The following is a 13,456-nucleotide window of genomic DNA, read 5'->3' as shown; positions in this document are numbered from 1 at the left end:
GCTAATTCCGCATGTGGTTTTCCCGCGGCATGGAGTTCCGGAATTGGTGCGGAAATTTCCGCAGCAATTCCGGACGGAGGGGAGGCGAAAAAGAAATGTTTGTAAAAAATACATACAGGTGCATCTCACAAAATTAGAATATCATCAAAAAGTGAATCTCATATATAGAGTCATTACACACAGTGATCTATTTCACCTGTTTATTTCTGTTAATGTTGATGATTATGGCTTACAGCCAATGAAAACCCAGAAGGCATTATCTCAGTAAATTAGAATACTTTATAACACCGGCTTGAAAAATGATTGTAAAATCTGAAATGTCTGTTCAGTAAATGCATGCTTGAAATATCATCTTTTTCCCAATTCCAAAACTCTGCAATAAAAAAAAAGTAAATGTATTATTATTCACAGTTCTTCCAACTTTAATAGAATATTAATTAATATTATAACTTTCTTTAATCAATATATGTGTGTGTGTATGTATGTATATGTATGTATATATATATATATATATATATATATATATATATATATATATATATATATATATATATATATATATATATATATATATATATATATATATAACCAGGCAGAAAAAGAAGGCAGCACTCCAATAATTTGTAAAGGTGAAAAAGCTGTGACGTTTATTTCAGACCCACATCTCTCGACGTTTCGGCTCACACTGAGCCTTTCTCGAGGCCTGGCTTATTGGAGTGCTGCCTTCTTTTTCTGCTTGGCATATTATTTGGATGGACATGTGGATGGTCTTATCCAGGAGGCTTGGCACCCACCGGTGAGCATTGTGCTGCTCTCATCTTTTTCCTACCTAGATATATAGATAGATATATAGATAGATAGATAGATAGATAGATAGATAGATATATATAGATATATATTAGTAAAGATCACCTTGAGGTACAGCCTGCCGTGATGCCTTTATGGAACCTAACAATTTATCCTAAATGGACACCAGCTACATCCATTTAAATGCCACTGTTAGAGAGTTAAAGGGAAGGTGCCGCAATTTTGTTTTTGTATTAAAAATAATTGTTTATATAAACAATTATTTTTAATACAAAATTATTTTTTTTACCTTTAATATCTTTTTTATTATAAATTATTTTTGCAGCCACTGGGCACCGCCATTTTGCTTTGCAGCAGTGTAAGAGTCCCAGCGCGACACTTAGGCCGGCTTCACACTCAGCGTATGAAAATACGGTCCGTATATTACGGCCGTAATACGCTGAAAAGTCCCGAAAATAGTGGTCCGTAGCTCCTCCGTAGGCAGGGTGTGTCAGCGTTTTTTGCGCATGGCATCCTCCGTATGTAATCCGTATGGCATCCGTACTGCGTGGTTTTCTCGCAGGCTTGCAAAACCAACATACCGCTATAGAAATGATCCATGTGTCCCAAAAAGAAAAAAAAAATATATATATACTGTCTATATATATATATATATATATATATATATATATATATATATATAATCAGTAGACACATATATGTATATATATTACTATTTTTTCCAGCGCGATATAGTAGAAAGCCGGTAATTCAATTACCGGCTTTTTCTTTCTCCTTCCTAAACCCGACATGATTTGAGACATGGTTTACATACAGTAAACCATGTCTTCTCTCCATTTTTTTTGCAGATTCCACACTACTAATGTCAGTAGTGTGTATCTGCAAAATTTGGCCGTTCTAGCTCTTAAAATAAAGGGTTAAATGGCGGAAAAAATTGGCGTGGGCTCCCGCGCAATTTTCTCCGCCAGAGTAGTAAAGCCAGTGACTGAGGGCAGATATTAATAGCCTGGAGAGGGTCCACGGTTATTGGCCCCCCCCCTGGCTAAAAACATCTGCCCCCAGCCACCCCAGAACAGGCACATCTGGAAGATGCGCCTATTCTGGCACTTGGCCACTCTCTTCCCATTCCCGTGTACCGGTGGGATATGGGGTAATGAAGGGTTAATGCCACCTTGCTATTGTAAGGTGACATTAAGCCTAATTAATAATGGAGAGGCGTCAATTATGACACCTATCCATTATTAATCCAATTGTAGTAAAGGGTTAAATAAAACACAAACACATTATTTAAAATTATTTTAATGAAATAAAAACAATGGTTGTTGGAGTATTTTATTCTACGCCCAATCCAGTCACTGAAGACCCTCGTTCTGTAAGTAAAAAAACATAATAAACCAACAATATACTTACCCTCCGCAGATCTGTAACGTCCAACGATGTAAATCCTTCTGAAGGGGTTAAAACATTTTGCAGCAAGGAGTTCCGCTAATGCAGGCTGCTCCTTGCTGCAAAACCCCGGGGAATGAGTCTAAATATAGATCAATGATCTATATTTAGCTTCATTTGCGGTGAGGCGCCCTCTGCTGGATGTTCATAGATCGTGAGAACTTACCTAGAAAGCCTGGGAGCTTTAACCCTTCATTACCCCATATCCCACCGCTACACGGGAGTGGGAAGAGAGTGGCCAAGTGCCAGAATAGGCGCATCTTCCTGGGGGCAGACCCTCTCCAGGCTATTAATATCTGCCCTCAGTCACTGGCTTTACTACTCTGGCGAAGAAAATTGCGCGGGAGCCCACGCCAATTTTTTCCGCCATTTAACCCTTTATTTTAAGAGCTAGAACGGCCAAATTTTGCAGAAACACACTACTGACATTAGTAGTGTGGAATCTGCAAAAAAAATGGAGAGAAGACATGGTTTACTGTATGTAAACCATGTCTCAAATCATGTCGGGTTTTAGGAAGGAGAAAGAAAAAGCCGGTAATTGAATTACCGGCTTTCAAGCTGTATAGCGCTGGAAAAAATAGTAATATATATACATATATGTGTCTCACTGACATATATATATATATATATATATATATATATACCTATTCTATGTGTACACATTTATTCTACCTATTCTACTGGAAGCTGTCAGTGTGATTTTTTTTTTTTTAAATTCGTTTATTAATTCCAGAATAAACTGCACAATACACACGTTTGCATTTGTCATTATTAGTAACAGTATGAAATACAGATAGGGGTCATGCATTATTATATCTAAAAGTATTACAAAAGTGACAAACTGTGTATGTTAAATCACTGACGTCTTACAAATCACCTAATATACAACATTTAACTACATTAACTTAACAATAGCAATAATGCGCCGCCAAAGGAAAATTAATACAGATTTCACCCCGTAAGTGATGCCCCCCAAACCACGAGCCCAACCTCCACATAGTAGCCAAGCTAATGAGGATTATAAAGTATTATAAGAGGAGTTCCATCTACCCCAAATCTTTTCAAACTTGCCTGGGCATCCTCTATTTTGATATAGTGTACGCTCATACGGGATAATCGAATTCACCAGATCAACCCAGGCTCTGAGAGACGGGCAAGAACCACCCATCCATCGTAATGCTAACACCTTTCGTGCCATAAAAAGTGACTCTCGTAGAAATATTCCGGTGCAATGATCCCAAGCTTCCGCATCCCACACCCCAAATAAGCAGATCAGTGGTTCAAGTGGGACAGGGATCAGTAATAAGGATGTTAAAAAAGACGTCACCTCACTCCAATACTGACGAATAACAGGGCATTTCCAAATCATGTGGATGAAATCCGCATCACCCGAATGGCACCTCAAGCAATCCGACGAGTGGAAGCGGCCCATTTTAAAAAGCCGTACCGGGGTCAAATAAGACTGATGCAGAATATATAATTGAGTCATTTTATTATTAATTGAGGGAGAGACTTTAGTTGGGGACTCCAAAATATCCTCCCATTCTTCTCCCGATACATCAGGAAGAAGTCCCTCCCACTTCCCTTTGACGGAATTTATAGTAGACCCATCTCCCATGGACAACAAATAAGTATATAAGGAGGAAATAAGTCCTTGAGGGCCCTGTGAGTTGAGAATACCTATCAAAGGTAAGGATGAAATAGCTCGATCCCCACCCATACTCCGCATATGTGATTGAAAGGCTGATCTTAGCTGTAAATAACGGAAGAACTGAGACCTCGGAACACTGTGGGTATTCTGTAATTGTACAAAGGATGCAAAGACCCCCTGGTTATATACATCTCCCACCGAGAGAACACCATGCGAGATCCAAAAATTAGTGGATGGATGGTTCAACAGTCCCGGAAAGTAACTATTATTCCATAGAGGCATTTCAGCCACTACATCTACAAATCCAGTAACTTTTTTAATTTGTCTCCATATTGATCGTGCCAGCCGGTGCAACTGTAGCAAACAGGGGGCATTAACTTTCTCTAGTTCTAGAAACCCCAGTGGACAATCAGCCCGGGCACCATGGAGCAAATGACTCTCCGAGTTAGGCAGGGAATTATTAGGCATCCATTTATTTATCGCCTTGGCCTGGCCGGCGAGATAATATAAGTAGAAATCTGGCAAAGCCGCCCCACCCCCCTGCTTCGGCCTCTGTAATGTCGACAATTTAAGTTTGGGCCTAGTTTTCCCCCATATAAAGGATGTAACCAGGGAGTTTAACCTTGCGAAGAAGTGTTTGGGTATGGGCACGGCACTATGTTGAAGGCAATAGTTAAGCTTAGGGAGCAGTATCATTTTAATTAGATTAATTCGGCCGGCAACCGAGAGCGGGAGTTTGTTCCAGGTTGAAAATTTAATTCTAACCAAATCTAATAGTGGGTAGATATTAAGTTGTAGATCTAATTGGCTGTATTTGGACATGTGAATACCTAAATATTTGAAACTGGATACAATGGGGAGCGGCGAGAGAGTTTCGAGGCAGGGTGCCTGGGTATGTGAGAGAGGGAACAAGGCAGATTTATCCCAGTTTATATATAGCCCTGAAAATTTACTGAACTTATCTATAGTCGCAATCACCTGTGGTAACGTTTCCTCTACTTTGTCCATAAATATCACCATATCGTCAGCATAGAGACCGATGGTATCCACTCGATCCGCAATATTTATTCCCTTAATACCATCAGAGGTTCTTATGCGTATTGCCAAGGCCTCTATTGCCAAGGCGAAGAGGGCCGGGGATAAAGGACATCCCTGGCGAGTTCCCCTATAAAGGGAAAAGGGCTCAGAAATGGTATTATTCACAACTATACGTGCCCTGGGCTTGTCAGTGTGATTTTACTGTACACCGCACTGAATTACCGGCTTTTCTCTCTAACAGCGCTGCGTATTTCTCGCAAGTCACACTGCGCTCTTACGTCCGTAAAACTCGCAAGTGTGAAGCCGGCCTTACACTCTGCAAATACGGCAGCCCTGGGCATAGGAGGCTGCGGTCGGGAGGCAACCCCATAGCTACCATTATAAGCTGCTCTCTGCTCTGGTCTGGCCACGCCACCTGGGCTGTCTCCACAGCAGAGGCAGGAGATCGGCGCCATCTTGCTTCAGCCCACAGTGGAGTGTACCTGTGAGCTCCACTGTGACTGAGAGCTGCGCTGTTGGAGGGGCAGCTCCATCTGTCTCCCCTCACACTGTCAGCGGCCGTTCCCTGTCCTCTGCTGCCTGGTGTGTGGCTGTAATCTCTAAAGAGGGTGAAGGAATGCTGGGGTCTGATGTCCTCTATCAGGAGCTGCAGAGAGGTAACAGAGGGGGATGGGGGAGGCTCTGTGCTGCTCCGACCTCTCACTGCAGCTCCTCACAGGACATCAGACCGTGCATCTCTCACTATACTGTGCTGAGCCGTGTATCTAATCCTCTCCTGTGTGATACTGACTGCTGAGCTGTGGATCTAATCCTCTCCTGTGTGATACTGATTATTGAGCGGTGTATCTAATCCTCTCCTGTGTGATACTGTCTGCTGAGCCGTGTATCTAATCCTATCCTGTGTGATACTGTCTGCTGAGCTGTGGATCTAATCCTCTCCTGTGTGATACGGTCTGCTGAGCCGTGGATCTAATCCTCTCCTGTGTGATACTGTCTGCTGAGTTGTGTATCTAATCCTCTCCTGTGTGATACTGCCTGCTGAGCTGTGTATCTAATCCTCCTGTGTGATACTGACTGCTGAGCTGTGGATCTAATCCTCTCCTGTGTGATACTGACTGCTGAGCCGTGTATCTAATCCTCCTGTGTGATACTGACTGCTGAGCCGTGGATCTAATCCTCTCCTGTGTGATACGGTCTGCTGAGCCGTGTATCTAATCCTATCCTGTGTGATACTGTCTGCTGAGCCGTGTATCTAATCCTCTCCTGTGTGATACTGACTGCTGAGCCGTGTATCTAATCCTCTCCTGTGTGATACTGTCTGCTGAGCTGTGGATCTAATCCTCTCCTGTGTGATACTGTCTGCTGAGCCGTGTATCTAATCCTCCTGTGTGATACTGACTGCTGAGCCAAGTATCTAATCCTCTCCTGTGTGATACAGTCTGCTGAGCCGTGTATCTAATCCTCCTGTGTGATACTGACTGCTGAGCCAAGTATCTAATCCTCTCCTGTGTGATACAGTCTGCTGAGCTGTGTATCTAATCCTCTCCTGTGTGATACTGACTGCTGAGCCAAGTATCTAATCCTCTCCTGTGTGATACTGTCTGCTGAGCCGTGTATCTAATCCTCTCCTGTGTGATACTGTCTGCTGGCCCGTGTATCTAATCCTATCCTGTGTGATACTGACTGCTGAGCCGTGTATCTAATCCTCTCCTGTGTGATAGTGTCTGCTGAGCCGTGTATCTAATCCTCTCCTGTGTGATACTGTCTGCTGAGCTGTGTATCTAATCCTATCCTGTGTGATACTGTCTGCTGAGCCGTGTATCTAATCCTCTCCTGTGTGATAGTCTGCTGAACCGTGTATCTAATCCTCTCCTGTGTGATACTGTCTGCTGGCCCATGTATCTAATCCTATCCTGTGTGATACTGTCTGCTGAGCCGTGTATCTAATCCTAGCCTGTGTGATACTGTCTCCTGAGCTGTGTATCTAATCCTCTCCTGTGTGATACTGCCTGCTGAGCCGTGTATCTAATCCTCTCCTGTGTGATACTGCCTGCTGAGCCGTGTATCTAATCCTCTCCTGTGTGATACTGTCTGCTGAGCCGTGTATCTAATCCTCTCCTGTGTGATACTGACTGCTGAGCCGTGTATCTAATCCTATCCTGTGTGATACTGACTGCTGATCCGTGTATCTAATCCTCTCCTGTGTGATACTGTCTGCTGAGCCGTGTATCTAATCCTATCCTGTGTGATACTGTCTGCTGAGCCGTGTATCTAATCCTCTCCTGTGTGATACTGACTGCTGAGCCGTGTATCTAATCCTCTCCTGTGTGATACTGTCTGCTGAGTCGTGTATCTAATCCTATCCTGTGTGATACTGACTGCTGAGCCGTCTATCTAATCCTCTCCTGTGTGATACTGTCTGCTGAGCCGTGTATCTAATCCTCTACTGTGTGATACTGCCTGCTGAGCCGTGTATCTAATCCTCTCCTGTGTGATTCTGCCTGCTGAGCAGTGTATCTAATCCTATCCTGTGTGATACTGACTGCTGAGCCATGTATCTAATCCTCTCCTGTGTGATACTATCTGCTGAGCCGTGTATCTAATCCTCTCCTGTGTGATACTGTCTGCTGAGCCGTGTATCTAATCCTATCCTGTGTGATACTGACTGCTGAGCCGTGTATCTAATCCTCTCCCCCCTGCATATCTTTCCCCATTGCACACACAACTCAATGCGTGCGATAACAGGAGCTGCGGGCGTCATGCTGTATTATGGCATTATGTGACATCTATATGGCGGTATTATGTGATCTGTATGGTGGTATTATGCTTGATCAGTATTGTGAGAATTATATTGTGGTATTGTGTGTGATCTATATGGCGGTATTATGTGAGAACACTGGCAGCATTATGTGTGATCTATATGGCGGTATTATGTGAGAACACTGGCAGCATTATGTGTGATCTATATGGCGGTATTATGTGAGAACACTGGCAGCATTATGTGTGATCTATATGGCGGTATTATGTGAGAACACTGGCAGCATTATGTGTGATCTATATGGCGGTATTATGTGATAACACTGGCAGTATTATGTGTGATCTATATGGCGGTATTATGTGTGATCTATATGGCGGTATTATGTGAGAACACTGGCAGTATTTGTGTGATCTATATGGCGGTATGTGAGAACACTCGGTATTATGTGTGATCTATATGGCGGTATTATGTGAAAACACTGGCGGTATTATGTGTGATCTATATGGCGGTATGTGAGAACACTGGCAGTATTATGTGTGATCTATATGGCGGTATTATGTGAGAACACTGGCAGCATTATGTGTGATCTATATGGCGGTATTATGTGAGAACACTATGGCAGTATTATGTGTGATCTATATGGCGGTATTATGTGAGAACACTGGCAGTATTATGTGTGATCTATATGGCGGTATTATGTGTGATCTATATGGCGGTATTATGTGAGAACACTGGCGGTATTATGTGTGATCTATATGGCGGTATTATGTGAGAACACTGGCAGCATTATGTGTGATCTATATGGCGGTATGTGAAAACACTGGCGGTATTGTGTGTCATCTATATGGCGGTATGTGAGAACACTGGCGGTATTATGTGTGATCTATATGGCGGTATTATGTGAGAACACTGGCAGCATTATGTGTGGTCTATATGGCGGTATTATATGAGAACACTGGCAGCATGTGTGATCTATATGGCGGTATTATATGAGAACACTGGCAGTATTATGTGAGAACAATGGCAGTATTATGTGTGAACTATATGACGGTATTATGTGAGAACACTGGCAGCATTATGTGTGATCTATATGGCGGTATTATGTGAGAACACTATGGCAGTATTATGTGTGATCTATATGGCGGTATTATGTGAGAACACTGGCAGTATTATGTGTGATCTATATGGCGGTATTATGTGAGTACACTATGGCAGTATTATGTGTGATCTATATGGCGGTATTATGTGATCTGTATGGTGGTATTATGCTTGATCAGTATTGTGAGAATTATATTGTGGTATTGTGTGTGATCTATATGGCGGTATTATGTGAGAACACTGGCAGCATTATGTGTGATCTATATGGCGGTATTATGTGAGAACACTGGCAGCATTATGTGTGATCTATATGGCGGTATTATGTGAGAACACTGGCAGCATTATGTGTGATCTATATGGCGGTATTATGTGATAACACTGGCAGTATTATGTGTGATCTATATGGCGGTATTATGTGTGATCTATATGGCGGTATTATGTGAGAACACTGGCAGTATTTGTGTGATCTATATGGCGGTATGTGAGAACACTCGGTATTATGTGTGATCTATATGGCGGTATTATGTGAAAACACTGGCGGTATTATGTGTGATCTATATGGCGGTATGTGAGAACACTGGCAGTATTATGTGTGATCTATATGGCGGTATTATGTGAGAACACTGGCAGCATTATGTGTGATCTATATGGCGGTATTATGTGAGAACACTATGGCAGTATTATGTGTGATCTATATGGCGGTATTATGTGAGAACACTGGCAGTATTATGTGTGATCTATATGGCGGTATTATGTGTGATCTATATGGCGGTATTATGTGAGAACACTGGCGGTATTATGTGTGATCTATATGGCGGTATTATGTGAGAACACTGGCAGCATTATGTGTGATCTATATGGCGGTATGTGAAAACACTGGCGGTATTGTGTGTCATCTATATGGCGGTATGTGAGAACACTGGCGGTATTATGTGTGATCTATATGGCGGTATTATGTGAGAACACTGGCTGCATTATGTGTGGTCTATATGGCGGTATTATATGAGAACACTGGCAGCATGTGTGATCTATATGGCGGTATTATATGAGAACACTGGCAGCATTATGTGTGATCTATATGGCGGTATTATATGAGAACACTGGCAGTATTATGTGAGAACAATGGCAGTATTATGTGTGAACTATATGACGGTATTATGTGAGAACACTGGCAGCATTATGTGTGATCTATATGGCGGTATTATGTGAGAACACTATGGCAGTATTATGTGTGATCTATATGGCGGTATTATGTGAGAACACTGGCAGTATTATGTGTGATCTATATGGCGGTATTATGTGAGTACACTATGGCAGTATTATGTGTGATCTATATGGCGGTATTATGTGATCTGTATGGTGGTATTATGCTTGATCAGTATTGTGAGAATTATATTGTGGTATTGTGTGTGATCTATATGGCGGTATTATGTGAGAACACTGGCAGCATTATGTGTGATCTATATGGCGGTATTATGTGAGAACACTGGCAGCATTATGTGTGATCTATATGGCGGTATTATGTGAGAACACTGGCAGTATTATGTGTGATCTATATGGCGGTATTATGTGTGATCTATATGGCGGTATTATGTGAAAACACTGGCGGTATTATGTGTGATCTGTATGGCGGTATGTGAGAACACTGGCAGTATTATGTGTGATCTATATGGCGGTATTATGTGAGAACACTGGCAGCATTATGTGTGATCTATATGGCGGTATTATGTGAGAACACTATGGCGGTATTATGTGTGATCTATATGGCGGTATTATGTGAGAACACTGGCAGTATTATGTGTGATCTATATGGCGGTATTATGTGTGATCTATATGGCGGTATGTGAGAACACTGGCGGTATTATGTGTGATCTATATGGCGGTATTATGTGAGAACACTGGCAGCATTATGTGTGATCTATATGGCGGTATTATGTGAGAACACTGGCAGCATTATGTGTGATCTATATGGCGGTATTATGTGAGAACACTGGCAGTATTATGTGTGATCTATATGGCGGTATGTGAGAACACTGGCGGTATTGTGTGTCATCTATATGGCGGTATGTGAGAACACTGGCAGCATTATGTGTGGTCTATATGGCGGTATTATATGAGAACACTGGCAGCATTATGTGTGATCTATATGGCGGTATTATATGAGAACACTGGCAGTAGTATGTGAGAACAATGGCAGTATTATGTGTGAACTATATGACGGTATTATGTGAGAACAGTGGCAGCATTATGTGTGATCTATATGGCGGTATTATGTGAGAACACTGGCAGTATTATGTGTGATCTATATGGCGGTATTATGTGTGATCTATATGGCGGTATTATGTGAGAACACTGGCGGTATTATGTGTGATCTATATGGCGGTATTATGTGATCTGTATGGTGGTATTATGCTTGATCAGTATTGTGAGAATTATATTGTGGTATTGTGTGTGATCTATATGGCGGTATTATGTGAGAACACTGGCAGTATTATGTGTGATCTATATGGCGGTATTATGTGTGATCTATATGGCGGTATTATGTGAGAACACTGGCGGTATTATGTGTGATCTATATGGCGGTATTATGTGATCTGTATGGTGGTATTATGCTTGATCAGTATTGTGAGAATTATATTGTGGTATTGTGTGTGATCTATATGGCGGTATTATGTGAGAACACTGGCAGCATTATGTGTGATCTATATGGCGGTATTATGTGAGAACACTGGCAGCATTATGTGTGATCTATATGGCGGTATTATGTGAGAACACTGGCAGTATTATGTGTGATCTATATGGCGGTATTATGTGAGAACACTGGCAGCATTATGTGTGGTCTATATGGCGGTATTATATGAGAACACTGGCAGCATGTGTGATCTATATGGCGGTATTATATGAGAACACTGGCAGCATTATGTGTGATCTATATGGCGGTATTATATGAGAACACTGGCAGTATTATGTGAGAACAATGGCAGTATTATGTGTGAACTATATGACGGTATTATGTGAGAACACTGGCAGCATTATGTGTGATCTATATGGCGGTATTATGTGTGATCTATATGGCGGTATTATGTGAACACTGGCAGTATTTGTGTGATCTATATGGCGGTATGTGAGAACACTCGGTATTATGTGTGATCTATATGGCGGTATTATGTGAAAACACTGGCGGTATTATGTGTGATCTATATGGCGGTATGTGAGAACACTGGCAGTATTATGTGTGATCTATATGGCGGTATTATGTGAGAACACTGGCAGCATTATGTGTGATCTATATGGCGGTATTATGTGAGAACACTATGGCAGTATTATGTGTGATCTATATGGCGGTATTATGTGAGAACACTGGCAGTATTATGTGTGATCTATATGGCGGTATTATGTGTGATCTATATGGCGGTATTATGTGAGAACACTGGCAGCATTATGTGTGATCTATATGGCGGTATTATGTGAGAACACTGGCAGCATTATGTGTGATCTATATGGCGGTATTATATGAGAACACTGGCAGTATTATGTGTGATCTATATGGCGGTATTATGTGAGAACACTGGCAGTATTATGTGTGATCTATATGGCGGTATTGTGTGTCATCTTTATGGCGGTATGTGAGAACACTGGCGGTATTATGTGTGATCTATATGGCGGTATTATGTGAGAACACTGGCAGCATGTGTGATCTATATGGCGGTATTATATGAGAACACTGGCAGCATTATGTGTGATCTATATGGCGGTATTATATGAGAACACTGGCAGTATTATGTGAGAACAATGGCAGTATTATGTGTGAACTATATGACGGTATTATGTGAGAACACTGGCAGCATTATGTGTGATCTATATAGCGGTATTATGTGAGTACACTATGGCAGTATTATGTGTGATCTATATGGCGGTATTATGTGTGATCTATTTGGCGGTATGTGAGAACACTGGCGGTATTATGTGTGATCTATATGGCGGTATTATGTGAGAACACTATGGCAGTATTATGTGTGATCTATATGGCGGTATTATGTGAGAACACTATGGCAGTATTATCTTCAGAAAGCGGACCCATTCTATGGTGGTTCTGGCTGAGCACCTGCACGCGGGTCTGGGGTAAGGCTACTTTCACACTGGCGTTTTTTTTAATACGTCGCAAAGCGTCGTTTAGGGGAAAAAACCGCATCCTGCAAAGTTGTTTGCAGGATGCGTTTTTGCCCCATAGAGTTACATTACCGATGCATTGCAACGTATTGACACATGTCGCAACCGTTGTGCGACGGTTGCGCCGTGTTGTGGCGGACCGCCGGGAGCAAAAAACGTTAAATGTAACGTTTTTTGCTGCCAACGGACTTCTTTTTCCAACCGCGCATGCACGTCCGGAACTCCGCCCCCACCTCCCCGCACCTCACAATGGGGCAGCGGATGCGCCGGAGAAATGCATCCGCTGCACCCGTTGTGCGGCGCAACAAACGCTAGCGTTGGAATCTCGGCCCGAAGCATTGCGACAGGCCGAATTTGACGCTAGTGTGAAAGTAGCCTTATAGAGGGGGCAGCGTGACCTCCAGTTAGGTGCAGTCAGGGGAAGGCTGGTGAGGCAGCTGAAGAGAGGGGTCTCATTTTTATCGTTACTATATGGCTACATTTCCTTC

The 13,456-nt window shown here is 42.2% G+C and overlaps 1 protein-coding gene across 1 annotated transcript in view; it reads left to right on the top strand.

Moving 5' to 3' along the window:
* LOC138657451 (oocyte zinc finger protein XlCOF22-like) overlaps positions 1-13,456 on the top strand; it is an 86,533-nt gene that overhangs the window by 55,145 nt on the left and 17,932 nt on the right. The gene's annotated exons all lie outside the window — the stretch shown is intronic.

The sequence above is a fragment of the Ranitomeya imitator genome, chromosome 1 (genome assembly GCF_032444005.1).
Source record: "Ranitomeya imitator isolate aRanImi1 chromosome 1, aRanImi1.pri, whole genome shotgun sequence".
NCBI lineage: Eukaryota > Metazoa > Chordata > Amphibia > Anura > Dendrobatidae > Ranitomeya > Ranitomeya imitator.
This window is presented reverse-complemented; position numbering and strand designations above follow the sequence as displayed.